Below are 8,287 nucleotides of genomic sequence, written 5' to 3' on the forward strand. Positions count from 1 at the left end.
AGCCATTGTCATCCAGTTTGACTCTGGCAGTTAGTGTCTGAAGCTACCAGGCCCAAAGAATGGTTCTAAAGTGTATGTTATATCTCTTTCCACCCCCAAACTAGAATAAATGACATGCAAAATATCAAAATCAGAAGTTAAAATTCCAGTGGCCTTTTCTCTTGGGGCAATATGGGTATGTTCTAGGAAACTCACATATTGTGTCCGTGGCCCACTTTCTCAGGAGCATCCTCTCAACATCAGTTCTATAAGGTAAGGACCCACCTGCAGAAGGGAGCAAGTACTTGTGGCTTTCCGCATTCAACATAGCACACTCACAACAAACAGGTATGCCAGCCCCAGATCTGGGAAGATTCACTAGGAAGTCTAAACACAGAGAACAGCTTTCTTACCACAAATAAGCAATCATTGATGTTACAACAGGGCTGATCTAGCCAGCCCAAGCCACACAAGTGAAGTGATTAGCCACTAAAAGTTTTCCCCACCCAGGTCCCAAAATCCACTGTAACAGTGACATCATGTTAATGGTCAAAGTATGGCAGGGATGTTAGTGTTAGCAGCTTCAGAAAGATGTAGGAACTTCAGAGGGTGATAGATAAAACATGTATTCAAGGGTCTAATGGTCAGGAACTTGCCAGGATTTCCCTCCCTCAAAATAAGGACAAATGACGGTACCTACCACTAGGAAGGATGTACAAGGCCAAACGGCCCTCTTTGGGTCAGGAAGCAGGGAATGAAGGAACCATGGGGTGTACTGACACCTCTGTCTCTGTCTCTCTCAGGGGTGCACTGCAAATTTGTGCTTCTCACCCCCAGTTTTGGGTTCTGTGAGATTACACATTCACTGTACCAAACAGTCACCATTAAACATATGTGGCTGTTGAAAATTAACTTAGAGGGCTGGGGAGATAGCTCGGTGGTCTAAGTGCCTGCCTAGGAAACATGAAGACCCAAGTTCAATCTCCAGTACTGCCTGCTGTTCCGGCCCCAAAACGGTGTGTTAATGCATGCCTATAAGCTCAGCGGTGGGGAAACTGAGACAAAAGGATCATTGAGTCTAAACAGGGCAGCAAGACATTGTATCAAATAAATAAATAAAATAAATTTAAATTAGAACTACAAATTGTGTTCCTCATTTGCACTTGCCACACTTTAGCTGTTCAGTAGCCACATGTGGCTCATGGCTACCTTACTTGAACAGTACTGCCTAGGCATCCTGGATCCCCAAATACGAATGGTTCTACCAAGAGACAGTAACTGAGTCCCATGAAGCAATTTATAAGTCATAGCATTTTGAAATCCTCAAATAAGGGGACCAATAGGCACAAAGAAAAGTCACTATCCTGTTGGGGCTCTTGGGTCTGGTAATCAGGAAACGGTAGGGACACTCTTGCACAACAGGAAAAGAGAGGGATATGTTTGGTATATAGGTGATCCACTCAAACGTCTCTTGGTTATCCCCTAACAGATTTCTAGCATGGATAGACAAAATCACTTTTTATAGCCTGAAAGGGTATAGAGAGCAGGGGCCCAAAGCCCTCAGGGATAAAGACCTGTTTCGCTCCTGCAGGTGAGTCACTGAGAACAAAAGCATCAGCTGGATGGAGGGGACACCAAAACACACAGAAGAGGTAAGTCATGAATAATAACCATGCCTTTGAAGCCAGCTTTATCAGTGAAGCCATGAATGGCCCTATTTTCCATATGAACTTCCCAAGGAAAAGAGCCAAACCAAACAAATCATGGAGTTGTTGTTCAATAAGATGAGCTTTCTCTGTGAAGCAAGTCTACCTTAGCATTGTAAGAGTAGGCCAACTGTGGGGGATGATTTGGTGTCTCCCATTGGACATCTCGGCAAGACTTCCCAACTGTACAACTTGTCTGGGACTAAAGACATTTATAGCTCCACTTCACAATACAACCCCACTTTCTTCCCAATTCAGCTTCCTTCAATCTCTGGCATGACATTCTAGAACATATCAAGGACTTACTATGTTCAGCTGGTTTTAAGTGGCTCTGGAAATCTGATTGTTCACTGCAAAGGAAGCTTGGGGCTGGAAGGCTGCCACGTCCCCTCTGATAATGTGTACACATTGGCCCTAACATGCTCAGGACTGCCTCTTGTCAGCTTTCTCCTAGAGGGGGACACTGCGACACCCTGCCAAATGTCATCCAAGGGTCTGCCCATTGAGCCCTGGGCAAGGGTCACCCAGCTGCCCATGGTGGCCACTTCCCTGCTCTCCCTCTCAGGCTGGTTCCAAGAACAACAGCAGCTCTGGGTGCCTGGGGTCATCATCACATAGCAGGCCATCTGCATCTGCTGGCTGGAGGGCTCACTGCTGTCTTGTGTCGCCAGGAAGCCTCAATCTCTAGCATCTGAGTGGGGCCTGCTTCCCACTGGCTGGCTTTGAGATCTGCATGACTCAGCTGCCAGACTGTTGCTGAGGGCCCAGAGAGGTTGCCTGGTTACCTTGGAGACAGCAGCCCCATTTTCACATTTTGCTGTGATTATGCTGACCTGTGCTTGTGCTCCCTACCAGCAAGCAGTGTGCGCCCCGAGCCGCGTGTCCTTCCTCACGGGGAGGAGGCCTGACACCACCCACCTGTATGACTTCAACTCCTACTGGAGGGTGCACGCAGGAAACTTCTCCACCATCCCCCAGTACTTCAAGGAGAATGGCTACGTGACCATGGCGGTGGGAAAAGTCTTTCACCCTGGTACTGCTCCATGGCCCGGGTCTGGGGTTCTCTTGTGCTGAGTGTGGGGGTCCCTGCTGGTTCTGGGGCTGTCTCTGCAGAGGCCTCTTCTGGCCAGCAGTGCACCTTGCTGTGCACTGCTGCCTGTCTAGGAAACCACTTCTCCACTTGGCCTTCAGGTTTTCCTTAACAGGGCAAAGTAGGGAGGTGGTCTGGCTTTCTTGCAGAGGCTAGAGGTGCCGCCCTGGGCACTGTTCAGCTCCCTAGGCAATGGCAAGGACGGGGTAAGAGGTGGGAGCAGCACTGGTGGGATTCTAGCTCTGGGGCTGACCCTGTGCCCTGCAGAGTCCCTGTCCTAAATGTTGGGGGTGAGGGCTGAGGACATCTGAGGACCCCTGACGTGTGACCAGATTTGTTGCTTGATGGGGTGGGTCTGCCCACTCTTAGTGAGAAATGTCCACCAGAGGAGGGGAAGGGGGTGTCAGTGTGTTTGCTGGGGAGGTCATGTGCCTATGCACATATATGTGACTTTAACACGTGACTCCCATGTATCTGAGCACCCTTCCCTTACTCTAATTCCTGGGCCAACGTGTACCTCCTTTACCTCATCCCAGGCCTCTGGGCGAGGAGCCAGAAACCTGAGCTGCCTGTCTAGGTCCACAGCTTCTGGCTCTTCTGAGCCTACAGATGGACCTGGGGCCCTCCTGGGCCTGTGCTCTTCCCCCTTGTGGATTTGCTCTGGGCCACAGCAGCCCAGAGGGAAGCCCCACATGGGACTGATGGGACTGAAGAGAACAGTACTACAGTCAGGTGCCCACGCCTGGGCACTGAGTGTGGGCTCTGTTCCCTGCCCAGGCCTGAAAGCTCTGCATGTCCATATTTGGGGAGGCACCAAGCACATGGCTGAGGCACCTTCCTTGCCCCTGGGTGCATCCCAGTCAGACTTCCGGGGCTGGCTCCTGGTGTCACACTGCCAGGGTCACTTTCTTCTTAGTCCCCCAGGCCGACTTGTCTGCCTGCCACCTCTGAGGTCCCTGCCAGAAGGGATAGCATGACCTCCAAGCTGGCGGCTTAGAAGCCAGCCCAGAACCCCCATGTCAGTAGCCCTCATCAGTGAGCTCTGCCTTGTTCTCTCAGAGAGGGAGACTTGAGGGTGTGGGGCTGCCTCACCAGGCCCACCGACTGTGGAAACTGCCTCTCTCTGAGTTCCAGAGCTCCCTCAAATGACTCCTGGACTCCCCAGGGCTATGCTCCACAGGGAGGGAGGAAGTAGGGGAAAGAGACAGAAGGAGGCACTCTGGAGGGCTGGAGCACCTCTCAGGGACACCATGTCTGTTGTCCTTATCAACTGATGAGAGGCTCCTTTTCCCTTGGTCACCAGAGGGCACTGTGAACTCAGACAAGGTTCCTGGCCTGTTCTGGACAGGGCCCCTGGAAGGCGAGGGTCGGCTAGCGGCCTGTGTCATGTGAGACTGAGCCAGTGAGGTCTCTTGCTGGACTGGGCACCAGCCTGTGCAATGTCAGCAGAGGCAGCTGTGATGAGGACAGCACTGACGTATGTCAGGAGGTGAAGCCCTCCATGTGTGTTTTGGGTTTTCGTTTTTTGGTACCAGCAATCTAAGGCAAGACCTTGTGCTTGCCAGGCAGGCACTGTGCAGCTTAGCTATATCCCTGGCCTGGTTTCTTTTGTTGTTTTTCTAACACTGAATGCGCCATGTATAATACCTGACATGCACTGATTTTTTTAGCAAGCGTGGTTCTTACAAGATTTCCATTTTCATGAAGATGGAGTATTTCTGTTTCACTACTCTCTTATGTATAATTCTTTGATAATACACAGAAAAGAAAGTAAGAAGACTCAGCATTGGAGAGTTGGCACATAGGAGGCACCTTGTGACCTGAAGAACATGATAATGTAGTGAGTTTCTGGATGTTCACAGCTTTTATCCTTATATACCCCAGACCTGGAGCTGTAGATGCTGATGACCAAAAATTACCAACAGGTTCAGATAAAATAACAAAGGATGAAAGCCATTTTAGGAATGATCAGAAGGAAGAGCAGGGGAAGGAACTAAAGGAAGAAACAGGATCAAGAAGGGCTAGCCAATGACAAACCACTAAGAAAGGTGCATTCCACTATGGCAGAAACCTTTTGGACAGTAAGTTTCTATATTCCAACCAAACACCATAGGAACAACTTTTAGCTCTGCCTTCATCTAAGCTAGCAAGGCCTCCTGGAGTGTTTAGAGCACTATTTACAAACCTTTGATGACTCTGTACCTGCTCCCTTTGCAGCCCCAGAGAAGGCAAGTAAGGAGTTGGTACTTTAACTGGTGAGAAATGCTCCCATTCCACAAGATGCCAGTGCAGTCCTCATGGAAGCAGTAATGAGCCAACTCTAATTTTCTCAGACAAGGAGTTATCCATGGAGTCCCAGAATAGAAGCAGAAATCCCACCATTGCACAAAAGTCAGAAAGAGCTTCCCATTGACTTCAGTTACCCACCAAAGCCATGTGGGGATGCTGAACTACTACATTCACCAGACAATAATGTAGTGTTGCTCTTCACTTCTCCTCTGCTAAAACCACATTTAAATAAGATCTCGAATCTAATCACACAATAGGAAATGTACAGATTTCAATAAAAACCTTCATCATACTAATAACCTAGAGATCTCAAACTAAGTACAATTTATGTTAGGATTATGTCAAAAAATGAAAGCTGTGTCAATGTGAACTAAGCTGTGTCAATGTGAACTAAGCTGTGTCAATGTGAACTAAACTCATTTGAAAGAATCTAAAAATATAACGGATCAGCTAAAGAAACCAGAACAAAGAATGAAATGGAAATTTCAGAATTGACGGATATGATGGCTGAAAATTGGCTTTAAAAACTCTGAAAGTGGATCAGTCACAGAACGGAAAGCACACAGGAAAGAGCCATAAAACTAGAGGGCAGGAAAACAGAATTTTCTTCCTCTTAAAGGTGGAAAGTGCACTTCCAAACAATAAAACATAAATGAACAGAGCTTCAGGGACATATTGGAGTACAATAATATTGATGTCATAAGGTCTCTAGAAGAGAATGAGGTGCAGCTAAAAAGTCAAGGGCCGGTTGGCCAGATAGCTCAGTGGATTGAAGCACCTGCTTAAGCAGATAGAGAGACCGGGCTTCAGGTTTCAATCCCTGGCATGCTGTGCCGGCCTTGTCCCTGAGACATGCTAAACCAGCTGTTGAGACTAGGCATGGTGGCACCTATAAGTCTAGCACCTGAGAGGCTAAAACACAAGAGGATCACTGAGTCCAATCTGTGTAGTGAGATCCTGTAAACCCTGTACTAAATATGCAAAAAAAAAAAAAAAGTCAAAGAAACGGTGACTAGAAATTTTGCAAAAGAGAAGCCTGTACAGATTTAAGAACTGAACAAACTTCAAACAGAATCAATTTAAAGAAATACACACTAAAACACATCCAACAGGGGCCGGGAAGATAGCTCAGTAGAATAATCGCTTCCCTGGCAAGCACAAGGGCCCGAGTTCAATCCCCGGTTCCGCAAAGAAAGCCAAACAAAAAAACCCCACATCAAACATTATAAGAACTGAAAACAAAGAAAATACTTTAGAAATATTGAAAGAAAAATGACACTTTATTTATGTGAACAAAATGATTCAAAAAAAAGTCGGGAATTTCTTATTAGAAACCATGGAGACCAGAACTAAGTGGCTAGACAAAAGACAGTTTTCATCTACTGAAAGAAGAACTGCCAACTCAGAATCCCATATCCTTCAAGTATGAGGAGGAAAGGATGACAATTTCAAATGAAAGAAAACTAAGAATTGTATCCAATAGCTATAGTCTAAAAGAATAGATAAAGAAAGTTGTATTACTACAAAGGAAACAGTAAGAAAAGGAATATAGAACATGAAAATAGCAGAACATAGTAAGCAAAACTATGGGTAAATACAATAGACTTTTAGTTTTCAGCTTTCTAAATTGTGTTTTAGGTCTGAAAGAGATACTATAATACTAAATTTGAATACCAGGACCTAGGCCACTGATTTCCACTATGACCTGTAACAGTGCTTATATATTCCTCGCTAAGGAATGGTCTGGGAACAGGTGTGGAGGAAGGAGGCATGTGGGCACCCTGCCTCGGAAGTATCTGGCATGTGGAGTTCTGGCCAGACCACAATGTTTTCTTGGCAAGAAGGCACGAAAACTGTGTTCTAGGTGAACCAATGCACTTTCTATACAACACAATTGACTCAGCAAAGCACAGGAACTTTGTCAAGATCACATTATTCTTCAAACATTAACAATTCTTTTATTTATTTGATACAGGGTCTTGCTACGCAGCTTGGACTCAGTGATCCTCCTGTCTCTGCCTCCCAAGTGCTGGGATCACAGGTGTGTGGCACCATGCCTGATTTCAAGGCCAGCATGGCTTGCCCAGGGTTCCAGAGCCAGTACAGCATGTGGTTCCAGGGATTGAACCCGGGTCCTTGCACTTGCCAGGCAGGCACTTAGACTGGCTGAGCTATCTCCCCAGCCCCGTATCACATTATTGTCCCTGGAACGCTGCTAGAAATTGCTGAAAATTACAAACCTCAGGAATCAAGAACTGTTTGTTCAGTGTTGTTGGAATATTCTCCAGCCTACAAGAGTAGAAATCAAAACTCAGACCCTGAGTCTCACCAGGACACAAGGAGTAAGGGGACAACAGACCTGGCAACAAGACCATGAAGTGAGTGGCATCTGTGCCAGTGGATTTCCAGAAACAGAGAGGGAGACACAGAGAACAGAAAGAGTTGAAATTCAAATCAGGTCTTCTAGATACCAAATGGAAAGTCTCTGGACCTTACTCATGTTCTAGGTGTCACAAGAACACCTGCCCACCCATATCTGCTTTGTGCCTCTAAATACTGGCCCAGTGTATGAGTTGCAAGGACCCACTGGGTGCAAAAAAGCATAAGGAGGGCTCCTATGCCAATACCTGAGCCTATTCATGTCCACCTTTTGAAAGGAAAATGCAAAATGTGTCATAATACTTTCATGAAAATGAGCACTAGGAATCTTTGTCTTAATAGCAATCATTATTTGACATTGTAGGCACTCTTTCTTCAGAAAGCTGAAGGCAGGAATGATGAGAGCAGGGAAAGGAGAGGAGAAACACTTTACGGCATGTCCCCCTAGCACTCTCAGCCCCTCAGTTTACATTCACACTCCCCACACTAAAGCCCACTCTCGGCCATGGGAACCGTTCATGTATGGAGCCACCAACTGTCCACTGTCCTTCCACATGAAATTGGGTGTGACAGGCAGATGAGGGCACGGGAAGGGTCTGCCAGTCCCTGGCAGGGTCAAACACTAAGGCTTGTCATGTCATGCTTAAAATGGGCCTTTCCCAGAGCTTTCTCCAAGCACCACATTCAAACACTGCAGTCGGGTGTCCAAGGCCACTCCCTCTCATCACCTTGTCTTCCCCCACCGTCCTCCTTCAGAGGCAGCGCGTCCAAGGCTGGGGCTGAGGAGCTCATGCTGCTGGATGCTACCGCAGCGCAGGCAAGGGCTGCTGCCTGGGTAAACGGG

Source organism: Octodon degus, unplaced genomic scaffold (genome assembly GCF_000260255.1).
Source record: "Octodon degus isolate 3935 unplaced genomic scaffold, OctDeg1.0 scaffold00181, whole genome shotgun sequence".
Classification (NCBI taxonomy): Eukaryota; Metazoa; Chordata; class Mammalia; order Rodentia; family Octodontidae; genus Octodon; species Octodon degus.